The 12,778-nt window shown below is 47.0% G+C and overlaps 1 protein-coding gene across 1 annotated transcript in view; it reads right to left on the bottom strand.

The window, feature by feature from the left end:
- Positions 1 to 5,239: 5,239 nt before the first annotated feature.
- Positions 5,240 to 12,778, bottom strand: part of IGSF8 (immunoglobulin superfamily member 8) — a 34,302-nt gene continuing 26,763 nt past the window's right edge. Inside the window, exon 7 of the mRNA XM_060758136.2 lies at positions 5,240 to 9,433. The gene's annotated coding sequence lies outside the window, so the exon portion shown is untranslated. The remainder of the gene's footprint in view (positions 9,434 to 12,778) is intronic.

The following is a 12,778-nucleotide window of genomic DNA, read 5'->3' as shown; positions in this document are numbered from 1 at the left end:
ACTAAAACAGTGGATGTGGCTCTTAATGAGACATGCCGCATTATCACGGGGTGTCTGCGCCCTACACCACTGGAGAAATTACACTGCTTAGCCGGTATTGCACCACCTGACATCCGCCGGGAAGTAGCAGCCGATAGTGAAAGGACCAAGGCAGAGACATCTCCAGCTCATCCCCTGTTTGGGTATCAGCCAGCACGCCAGCGACTTAAATCTAGACATAGTTTTCTAAGATCTACACTCGCTGGAACACCTCAGCAAGCGAGAGTCCAAAAGTGGCAGGCTCAAACCCAGCACCTCAACCAATGGCTGATACCAAATGAGAGACTCCCTCCTGGGCACACAGAAGACTAGGCGACTTGGAAGGCATTGAACAGACTGCGCTCTGGCACCACGAGATGCAGAGCCAACCTTCAGAATTGGGGCTACAAAGTGGAATCCTCGGCATGCGAGTGTGGAGAAGAGCAAACCAATGACCACCTGCTGCAATGCAACCTGAGCCCATGCACAAGGGAGGACCTTCTTGCAGCAACACCGGAAGCACTCCAAGTGGCTAGATACTGGTCAAAGGACATTTAACCAGCTACCAAACTCACAAGTTGTGTATTTTTCTGTTTGTTTGCTTTGTTCTGTTCTGTTAGACTGGTTGTTCTGACACGACAAATAAATAAATAAGGTAAAACAGAAATTCTCCATAAGAATCTAACATCGAAAGAACTAAAAATCACCCGAAATGTTATAGGACTGAAACTGGGAAATTAAGTCACTTAAATACTTAGGACAGAGGTTCTCAACCTTCCTAATGCTGTGACCCCTTAACACAGTCCCTCATGTTGTGTTGACCCCCAACCATAACACTGTTTTTGTTGCTACTTCATAACAGTCATTTTACTACTGTTATAAATCATAATGTAAATATCAGATATGCAAGATGTATTTTCATTCACTGGACCAAACTGGGCACAAATACCCAATGTTAGTGGGGTTGGGGGAGGATTGATTTTGTAATTTGGGAGTTGTAGTTGCTGGGATTTATAGTTCGCCTATAATCAAAGAGCATTCTGAACTCCACCAGCGACGGATTTGTACCTAATTTGCCACACAGAACTCCCATGACCAACGGAAAACACTGGAAGGGTTTGGTGGGTATTGACTTTGAGTTTGGGAGTTATAGTTCACCTATATCCAGAGAGCACTGTGGACACACGCAATGGTGGATCTCGACCAAACTTGGCACAAATACTCAATATGCGCAAATGTGAACACTGGTGGAGCCTGGGGAAAATAGACCTTGACTTTTGGGAGTTGTGGTTGCTGGGATTTATAGTTCATTACAATCAAAGAACATTCTGAACTCCACCAACGATAGAATTGGCTCAAACTTCCCACATGGAATCCCCATGATCATCAGAAAATACTGTTTACTGCTGGTCTTTGGTGACCCCTCTGACACCCCTTCATGACCCCCTCAGGGGTCCCGACCCCCAGGTTGAGAAACACTGACTTAGGAGTAGAAAATCCAAAAAAAAAAATAAATAAACATTATCCAATCAAACTTCCACCACTTTTGGAAAACTACAAGTAAATTACTTAACAGCTGGGGGAAGAATTTTCAGGACATCACTACTAGACTTAAAATTTATAAAATGAAGATTCTACCCAAATTCCTACATTTATTTCAATGTCTGCCAGTAAACATCTCTGCAAAACTCTTTAAGAAGTGGGACAGCTCCATCAAAAATGGGTAGCGGGAGGGAATAAAAACAGAATCTCTAAAGTTATATTCTATGGCACCCAAGAAATGGGGGGATGGGGAGCCCCATCCCTGGAGTTGTATTATAAGGCATGCCATATTGCTTGAGTTATTTATTGATAGAATCATAGAATCAAAGAGTTGGAAGAGACCTCATGGGCCATCCAGTCCAACCCGCTGCCAAGAAGCAGGAATATTGCATTCAAATCACCCCTGGGAGATGGCCATCCAACCTCTGTTTAAAAGCTTCCAAAGAAGGAGCCTCCACCACACTCCGGGGCAGAGAGTTCCACTGCTGAACGGCTCTCACAGTCAGGAAGTTCTTCCTCATGTTCAGATGGAATCTCCTCTCTTGTAGTTTGAAGCCATTGTTCCGCATCCTAATTTCCATGGAAGCTTGCTCCCTCCTCCCTGTGGCTTCTCTCACATATTTACACATGGCTATCATATCTCCTCTCAACCTTCTCTTCTTCAGGCGAAACATGCCCAGCTCCTTAAGCTGCTCTTCACAGGGCTTGTTCTCCAGACCCTTGATCATTTTAGTCGTCCTCCTCTGGACACATTCCAGCTTGTCAATATCTCTCTTGAATTGTGGTGCCCAGAATTGGACACAATATTCCAGGTGTGGTCTAACCAAGGCGGAATAGAGGGGTAGCATTACTTCCTTAGATCTAGACACTATGCTCCTATTGATGCAGGCCAAAATCCCATTGGCTTTTTTTGCCGCCACATCACATTGTTGGCTCATGTTTAACTTGTTGTCCACGAGGACTCCAAGATCTTTTTCACACATACTGCTCTCGAGCCAGGCATCCCTCATTCTGTATCTTTGCATTTCGTTTTTCCTGCCAAAGTGGAGTATCTTGCATTTGTCACTGTTGAACTTCATTTTGTTAGTTTTGGCCCATCTCTCTAATCTGTCAAGATCGTTTTGAATCCTGCTCCTGTCCTCTGGAGTATTGGCTATCCCTCCCAATTTGGTGTCGTAAAGGACTTTGTTACATCATTAAAGACTCTAAAGACTATCTCTACAGGAAAATCCTTAAAGGCCTCTTTCGAGGCGCCCCTGGCTTCCCGCTGGGCACAAGATGCACGTCCTATCCCAAAAGTCAATTATTACAGGCCCAGTGTGTGACAGAACATCTACCATTTGAAGTTGGGAATTCTTCCACACCATCGTTTCCACGTTTTTGCAATTTTCCAAGACGTTTGTGACCAATTTTGTTGTGACCAATCAGCCACTAGAGGCGAATGGTTTAACTGATGATTTAGAGAGGATTGTGAGCTTTCCTGTGGCACAAAGTGATGGGCTCTCAAGTATGTGAAATTCAAGTCTGGGAAATGATGGTTCTCTCTGTGAGAAAACTGGCTCAGAAAGTGCAGGTCCTCAAGGGCATTCAGGAAAGACAGAAGTAGCAACAGCAGATAAGGAATCAAGTGAAGAGCTGAGTGATAAGGAGGGTTCCCATGAGAGCTCACCTGTAACTACAAAGATCAACAAAAGTCTTCAATTATAAATCAGAGCCGAATATAGATTGCATCATTCGGAGAGATTACATGGGAAAGTTGTGAAGGACATTCATGAGAAACTGAATGATTTCATGGGTGTCTATTAAACAACAAGTTGTTTACCTTAATGTCAGTTCAGGCAATGCTGCGTTAGAGTGAGTTCTCTTGTTCCTGGTTCAAGTCAAGCTTTGATTTTGGATTTAATATATCCTGGAAATTTTCTATGTCTTGTTCATGCATTCCTGTTCAAGTTATACTAGTTAGACTGTCTTGATTGTGGATTTATGCTGTATCTGTGATTTCTGGTTGTTCGTAGACTTTGTCACCTCTGGAACTTTATGAAACATTTTGATTATTTTGTGCTTACCACCTGTTGCTATTTTTTTGGATTTTATATCTTCTTTTCTTATTCCAGATTATATATGTTTTTACAATAAACTGTTTGCTTATATTCCTGGACTCTTGTGTGATTTATTTATTTGTCGTGTCAGGGCAACCAGTCAATTGTATTACATTTCTAACAGAACAAAACAAACAAACAGACAGAACACAAAATTTGTGAATTTGGTAGTTGATTAAATGTCCTTTGACCAGTATCTGGCCACTTGGAGTGCTTCTGGTGTTACTATAAGAAGGTCCTCCATTGTGCATGTGGCAGGGCTCAGGTTGCATTGCAGTAGGTGGTCAGTGATTTGCTCCTCTCCACACTCGCATGTCGTGGATTCCACTTTATAGCCCCATTTCTTAAGGTTGGCTCTGCATCTCGTGGTGCAAGAGTGCAGTCTGTTCAGCGCCTTCCAAGTCGCCCAGTTTTCTGTGTCCCCAGAGGGAAGTCTCTCATTTGGTATCAGACATTGATTGAGGTTCTGGGTTTGAGCCTGCCACTTTTGGACTCTTGCTTGCTGAGGTGTTCCAGTGAGTGTCTCTGTAGATCTTAGAAAACTATTTCTAGATTTAAGAGAGGAGATTCCATCTGAACATGAGGAAGAACTTCCTGACTGTGAGAGCCGTTCAGCAGTGGAACTCTCTGCCCCGGAGTGTGGTGGAGGCTCCTTCTTTGGAAGCTTTTAAGCAGAGGCTGGATGGCCATTTGTCAGGGGTAATTTGAATGCAATATTCCTGCTTCTTGGCAGGGGGTTGGACTGGATGGCCCATGAGGTCTCTTCCAACAATTTGATTCTATGATTCTATGTGCTGGCTGATACCCAAACAGGGAATGAGCTGGAGATGTTTCTGCCTTGGTCCTTTCACTATTGGCTGCTACTTCCCGGCGGATGTCAGGTGGTGCAATACCGGCTAAGCAATGTAATTTCTCCAGTGATGTAGGGCACAGACACCCCGTGATAATGCCACATGTCAGTAAGAGCCACATCCACTGTTTTAGTGTGGTGAGATGTGTTCCACACTGGGCATACATACTCAACAGCAGAGTAGCACAGCGCAAGGGCAGATGTCTTCACTGTGTCTGGTTGTGATCCCCAGGTTGTGCCAGTCAGCTTTCGTATGATATTGTTTCCAGCACCCACTTTTTGCTTGATGTTCAGGCAGTGCTTCTTGTAGGTCAGAGCACGGTCCAGAGTGACTCCCAGGTATTTGGGTGCGCTGCAATGCTCCAGTGGGATTCCTTCCCAGGTGATCCTCAGAGCTCGGGATGCTTGTCTGTTCTTAAGGTGAAAGGCACATGTCTGTGTTTTAGATGGATTACAGTTGGGTTTCCCTGTAATAGGCAGAAAGAGCACCTAGAGCTTCGGAGAGCTTCTGTTCTACCATCTCAAAGCTCCCTGCTTGAGCGGTGATGGCATGATCATCAGCATAGATGAAACTCTTTGTCCCTTCTGGCAGTGGCTGGTCATTTGTGTAGATGTTGAACATGGATGGAGTGGTGCGGTGGTCATAGGTCTTGTGTGGTGCGGTGGTGATAGGTGTTTCCAGGCCTGGAGTGCAACAAATGTGAGCATTAAGAAACACTTGAGTCTGTGCTGGCTGCAATATTTTTTTTAATCAAAATTACACTCTGTTGCATTAAAATTACTGAATTTTGACTCTAAACCCTTGGGATGTTTCAAGTGATTGCATTCTTTTGACCACTGTTTACAGCCTGGCAAAGTCCCCCCCCCCCCCCCGTTCATCATAATGGCATCTTCTCCCCTTCCACATACACACACATATAAAAGCCTTCTTCCACAATGTATTCTGCCATAGGCTGGCAAAGGCAGCCTGTCATATTGGATCCCATCTCACATCCTCAACCAGCTCCTTGATCTGGATCTCACCCTCTTTTTTTACTCCCTCCCTTTCCCTGCTGAGCCCATCAGATCTAAAAATATATCTCTCTTTCCACACTGAATAATGGCCCTTTTAAAGGCTTGGCTTTTTGGAGGATTTTGATGCCTTGTGGCAGAATTTTAACGTTCGGGGTAGTCCTACCATTACAAATTCAACTCTGTTAGCGCTCAGCAAGCGTGTACAAAAATACATATGAACAATTCTCGTAAAGCATTCTCTCCTGACATTTTGCCCACATCCATGGCAGGCATCCTTACAGGTTGTTAGGTCTGTTGGAAACTAGGCAAGTGGGGTTTATATATCTGTGGAATGTCCAGGGTGGGAGAAAGACTTTTGTCTGGGTTGCTATGAGTTTTCCAGCCTGTATGGCCATGTTTCAGAAGCATTCTCTCCTGACGTTTCACCCACATCTATGGCAGGCATCCTCAGAGGTTGTGAGGCCTGTTGGAAACTAGGCAAGTGAGGTTTATATATCTGTGGAATGATGTCCAGTGTGGGAGAAATACTCCCGTCTGGATTGCTGTGAGTTTTCCAGCCTGTATGGCCATGTTTCAGAAGCATTCTCTCCTGACGTTTCACCCACATCTATGGCAGGCATCCTCAGAGGTTGTGAGGCCTGTTGGAAACTAGGCAAGTGAGGTTTATATATCTGTGGAATGATGTCCAGTGTGGGGGAAATACTCCTGTCTGGATTGCTGTGAGTTTTCCAGCCTGTATGGCCATGTTCCAGAAGCATTCTCGCCTGACGTTTCACCCACATCTACGGCAGGCATCCTCAGAGGTTGTGAGGCCTGTTGGAAACTAGGCAAGTGAGGTTTATATATCTGTGGAATGATGTCCAGTGTGGGAGAAATACTCCTGTCTGGATTGCTGTGAGTTTTCCAGCCTGTATGGCCATGTTTCAGAAGCATTCCCTCCTGATGTTTCACCCACATCTATGGCAGGCATCCTCAGAGGTTATGAGGCCTGTTGGAAACTACGCAAGTGAGGTTTATATATCTGTGGAATGATGTCCAGTGTGAGAGAAAGAATTTTGTCTGGGTTGCTGTGAGTTTTCCAGCCTGTATGGCCATGTTCCAGAAGCATTATCTCCTGACGTTTCACCCACATCTATGGCAGGAATCCTCTGAGGTTGTGAGATCTGTTGGAAACTAGGCAAGTGGCATTTATATGTCTGTGGAATAATGAATTTTGCTCTAGGCACTGTCAGGCCATTATATGCTAATCAAGGTGGTCAGTTGAAACATTCACATCTAGCTCCAGCAGACCAGAGTCCTTTGTCCCGCCCTGTTCATTCCACAGATATATAAACCCTTTTTCCTAGTTCCAACAGACCTCACTACCTGTGAGGATGCTTGCCATAGATGAAGGCAAAACGTCAGGAGAGAATGCCTCTAAACCATGGCCATATAGCCCGAAAAAACCTACAACAACCCAATGGATGTAGCTGCTTTCAACAAAATTTAAGTCCTCATCACACCCAGAATAAAATTGCTGAAACAGTAAAAAAAAAGTTCTTTCTCCCACTCTGGACATCATTCCACAGATATATAAACCTCACTTGCCTAGTATCCAACAGACCTCAAAACCTTTGAGGATGTCTGCCAAAGATGTGGGGAAAATGTCAGGAGCGAATGCTTCTGGAACATGGCCATACGGCCCAGAAGACTCACAGCAACCTAGTGATTCCAGCCATGAAAGCCTTCAACAACACAATTCTTGTAAAGGTTCTGTTCTGTGCAGATCTGCACCGGGATTGTGGCGCAGCTGGCTGAGTGTCAGCTGCATTAAGATCACTCTGACCAAAAAGGTCATGAGTTTGAAGCCAGCCCAGGTTGGAGTGGGTTTCCAACCAATTGTGTGTAACCTGTTGTCGACCTTTGCAACGCGAAAGACAGTTGAATCTGTCAAGTAGGAAAATAAGGTACCACCTTAAAGTGTAGGGAGGCTAAATTAACTGATTTATGAGGCCAGAAAGAAGACTCCGGCAAAGCATTCCAGCGGGGAAGCATGCGGGGAATGCGGAAGTGCTTCATAAGCGTCGCAAATGGACGATGAAAGCGACAGCTCCCCTGGCGGCCAGAAAAAGTTAAATGTAGCCTCTGTGTATGTCTGTATTGGAGCCCCCGGTGGCGCAGTGGTTTAAAGCACTGAGCTGCTGAGCTTGTTGATCGAAAGGTCGCAGGTTCGATTCCGGGGAGCGGCGTGAGCTTCCGCTGTCAGCCCTAGCTTCTGCCATCCTAGCAGTTCGAAAACATGCAAATGTGAGTAGATCAATAGGTACCGCTCCGGCGGGAAGGTAACGGTGCTCCATGCAGTCATGCCAGCCACATGACCTTGGAGGTGTCTATGGACAACGCTGGCTCTTCGGCTTAGAAATGGAGATGAGCACCACACCCCAGTCAGACATGACTGGACTTAATGTCAGGGGACTACCTTTACCTTTACCTATGAGGCCATAAAGAAGACTCCAGCAAATCATTCCAGTGGGGAAGCATGCGGGGAATGCGGAAGTGCTTCATCAGTGTCGCAGATGGACGATGAAAGCGACAGCTCTCCTGGCGGCCAGAAAAAGTTAAATATAGCCTCTGTGTATGTCTGTATATGTTTATATGTCAAAAATTGGCATTGAATGTTTGCCATATATGTGTACACTGTGATCCGCCCTGAGTCCCCTGCGGGGTGAGAAGGGCGGAATATAAAAGCTGTAAATAAACTTCCTCGCCTGGGGAGAAACCAGCCTTGGTCGATGCCAAATCTGGTTGTTATGACTTCTGTGCTCAGCCCTAAGGTTTCCTTCTAGCAAGCAGATTCTCCAATCCACAACTCCAACAAAACAAAGCCAAAGAGTTTGACTTTGAGTTCCCTCCCAGCAGTTCATTTGTCACCAATGAAGGTTCCTTCCCTCCCCTCTTCCCCACCCATTCTGCAGTGCAGGACAACTACCCCCAATGGCTTTGACGCCTCCTTCCAGTTTGTTTTCCCAGAGATTTGTATTCATTTTGTCCTTCAGTGAAAAGGAATCCCATTCTGGATGTGACTGAAACTTATGGAACAACATGGCTGGTGAGCAAGAACAGTGGCATTAACTTATGTATTAGGAGCATCCATCAGACAGCAGAGAGGATGCTTTGGCTCTCCAAGTCAGACAATGTGGGAAGACACCCTTGTATTTTACCCTGGCATTGTCAACTTCCACTGGACGATATCCAAACAGGGTTCTTCTCCATTGCCCATCCCAACGATGCCACTGGAAACTGAGCCTGGATACCCTCAGCAAAGGAACCTGGGAAGACAGCTCCATTTTAAGTCCCAACCCTGCTGTCGAGGCAGCAGCATTTCTGTAGACACTTTCCTCGCGGCCTCTCATCCAAAGCTTTAGTCTCTCTTTTTGCCCAAAATCAGATGAGAGGTTGAGATGAGTTGAGGTTTGGCCATGGTTTTAGTAAACAGAAAGTCAAAACAAAAGGTTGTGAGGATGAGTCTCCTCCTTGGAACAGGTTTTAGTAAACGGAAAGTCAAAACAAAAAGTTGTGAGGATGAGTATCCTCCTTGGAATAGGTTCCTAGCAGTGGTTGGATGAAGTGGTTCTTGTGACATGTGCAAACGAACATGTGTGCCAGTTGGGAAAAAAAAGGATAGTACATTGGTACAGAAACAAATTGGAAAGCAATCTGAGTTGGAACCAAAAGGAACCACATCCAAGAGTTGTTGGGAAACAGAGTGCAATGCTGCAACCATGTGTTCAGTCCACAGAAAGTGATACCAATGCAGGACGGCTGACGATAAAGGGGGTTTCCTGCCCCAGCTGCTTGCCGACACAGAGAGAATGGACCGCAGATCATCACAACGATTGAACGGGACAAGCAATGAAGATGGATGAAGAACCTGCAACAGAAGAGTGGGTTTGGAAGGGAGAGACAGGACCGATCCATGTAAACACTCTTGTATCAGCCTTTGATTGTGCTTTTACTGCATGACGCCTCCAATGGCGCAATCGGTTAAACCAGGGGTCCTCAAACTTTTTAAACCGGGGGCCAGTTCACTGTCCCTCAGACCGTTGGAGGGCCGGACTATAAAAAAAATCAATTAAAAATTCCTCTGCACATTGCACATACCTTATTTGGCTGTGTGGAAGGGCCCTTAGAGGGGGTCCTTTCTAGCCCTCAACACTCAAACACAGGGGAACTCCAGACAAGAAACAATCAGGGCCAGTTAATCACCTCTCAACAAAGGATTCTCCCTAAAAACTATCAGGCTATGAAATGGTAATCCAGGTGGCCAATTGAAACATTCATACTTACCTCCAACAGACAAGAGTTCTTTCTCCCACCCTGAATCTTCTACAATTTTCCTAGTTAAAGGTTTTCCTCTGACATGAAGTCCAGTTGTGTCTGACTCTGGGTTGTGGTGCTCATCTGCATTTCTAAGTCGAAGAGCCAGCGTTGTCCGTAGACACCTCCAAGGTCATGTGGCTTCCTTCCTTGGCAAGCTCACGCTGCCCATCAGGCTCGATGGGCAGCGTGAGCCTGCCAAGGGAGAAGCAGCCCCGCGCGGCCTACTCGCGCATAAAGCACCCCGCGAGGTGCTTTACGCGTGGGTAGTCAGCGCGTAGCAGCTGCCCTTGGCTGGCTCATGCTGCTTATCGGGCCCGATGGGCAGCGTGAGCTTGCCAAGGAAGGAGCAGCACCGCTTGGCCTACTCGCGTGTAAAGCACCTCGCAAGGTGCTTTACGCGCAAGTAGGCCACGTGGAACAGCTTCCCTTGGCTGGCTCACGCTGCCCATCAGGCCTGACGGATAGCCTGAGCCAGCCAAGGGAGGGGCACTATGTGGGGGGGGGGGGGGCGCTCCTCCTCCACGAGCCGGATAAGTGCCCTTGGCGGGCTGGAAGTGGCCCGCGAGCTGTAGTTTGAGGACCCCTGGGTTAAACCCTTGTGCCGCCAGGACTGCTGATCAAAAGCTCAGCAGTTCGAATCCGGGAAGAGTGGGTCGAGCTCCCTCTATCATCTCCAGCTCCCCATGCGGGGACATGAGAGAAGCCTCCCACAAGAATTATCAAACATAATAATAATAATAATAATACTTTATTTGTACCCCGCTACTATCTCCCCAAGGGACTCGGTGCGGCTTACATGAGGCCGAGCCCACAATACATCAGCAAAAACAACAACAACAGCAATACAAAACAATAAAATGAAACTCATAAACAAAAATCAAGAAGTAAACATTAACAATAGTACGACAACGCTTAAAAACCTATGGCTGGGCCAAATGTAATAATGAAAAATGTTAAAAATAATGCTGAGCATGACCAGGTGAAATATATAACTAGGATAGAGTTTTTGGAGAGGGATGGGCATGCAGACAATCCTAGATCATTGATAAAGTGCATTTAGGGACATATTGCTTGGAGTTCCCTTATTCTGGGAAGGCACACTGGAACAACCACGTTTTCAGGCTCCTCCTAAAGACTGCCATAGTTGGGACATGCCTGTTGTCCTTGGGGAGTAAGCTCCAGAGTTGAAGGGCCACCACTGCGAAGGCCCTCTCTCTCGTCCCCACAAATCGCACCTGCGATGCAGGTGGGAGTGCAAGCAGGGCCTCTCCAGATGATTGAAGACATCGTGTGGGTTCATATACTGAAATACGGTCATGAAGGTAGGCGGGTCCCAAACTGTTTAGGGCTTTGTAGGTAAGAACCTGCACCTTGAATTGGGACCGGAAAATGAACGGCAGCCAATGGAGCTCCTTAAACAGGAGGGTTGAGCACTCCCTGTAAGGAGCACCAGTTAACAACCTGGCAGCTGCCCGTTGAACCAATTGAAATTTCCGGGCCATTTTCAAGGGCAGCCCCACGTAGAGTACATTACAGTAGTCCAATCTGGAGGTGACTAAGGCATGGACCACCCTGGCCAGATCCCCCTTCACGAGGTACGGTCGCAGTTGGCGCACGAGTCTTAGTTGTGCAAAGGCCCTCCCGGCCACCACCGACGCCTGAGCTTCAAGCGTAAGTGCTGAGTCCAGGAGGACACCCAAGCTGCGGACCTGTAGCTTCAGGGGGAGTGCAACCCCGCCCAACACAGGTTGCCACCCTATACCCCGATCTGGTTTACGATCTACCAGGAGGACCTCTGTCTTGTCGGGATTGATCTTCAGCTTGTTCGTCCTCATCCAGACAGCCACAGCGGTCAGGCACTCGTCCAGCACCCGAGGGGCTTCCTTGGAATTAGGTGGGAAAGAGTAGTAGAGTTGCGTGTCATCTGCATAGAGATGGCACCCAACTCCAAAACTCTGGATGACCTCTCCCAGCGGTTTCATGTAGATGTTAAAAAGCATTGGAGACAGAATGGAGCCTTGTGGGACCCCACAGGTCAAAAGCCAGGGGTCCGAGCAGGTGTCTCCCAGCTTCAACATCTGGGAATGACCCTCCAGGAAGGACCGGAGCCATGCCAGCGCCATACCTCCAAGACTCATCCCGGAGAGTCATCCCAGAAGGATACCATGATCGATGGTATCGAAAGCCGCTGCGATGTCCAAGAGGACCAACAGAGTCACACTCCCCCTGTCCAGCTCCCTGCGGAGGTCATCCATCAAGGCGACAAAAGCCGTCTCGGTGCCGTGACCAGGTCTGAAGCCAGGCATCCCCTGGGTAACATCCTTGCAGACAGCTAATTCTCTCAGACCAGAAGTGACTTGCAGTTTCTCAAGTTGCTCCTGATACATACAAAAAAAACCCCCTTCCATGACAGGGGTTGAGCTAGATGGCCCATGTGGTCTCTACTAGCTCTATTAGAGAGGGCTGCAGTGGTGCAATGGGTTAAATCCTTGTCCTGCTGAACTGCTGACCTGAAGGTTGGCAGTTCAGATCTGTGGGACAGGGTGATCCTGCTGTTAGCCCTAGCTCCTGCCGACCTAGCAGTTTGAAAGCATGCAAATGTGAGTAGATCAATAGGTACCTCCTCGTCAGGAAGGCAAACAGGCACTCCAAGCAGTCATGCCGGCCATACAACTAAGAGGCATCTATGGACAATACAGGCTCCTCAGCTTGGAAATGGAGATCAACATCTCTCCCAGAGTCAGAGTTGAGCACCACCTCTAAAAGCTGGAGGTGAAAGGGGAAGCCTTTGCCTTTGTCTGTCTCATTGTATCAAGGCATTGAATGTTTGCCTGTGTTTGTATATATGCTATAATCTGCTCTGAGTCCCCTCGGGGAGATAGGGCGGAATATAAAT

This window comes from Anolis sagrei, chromosome 12, assembly GCF_037176765.1.
Source record: "Anolis sagrei isolate rAnoSag1 chromosome 12, rAnoSag1.mat, whole genome shotgun sequence".
Classification (NCBI taxonomy): domain Eukaryota; kingdom Metazoa; phylum Chordata; class Lepidosauria; order Squamata; family Dactyloidae; genus Anolis; species Anolis sagrei.
The sequence above is the reverse complement of the archived record's forward strand: the minus strand, read 5'-3'. Positions and strand labels throughout refer to the sequence as shown.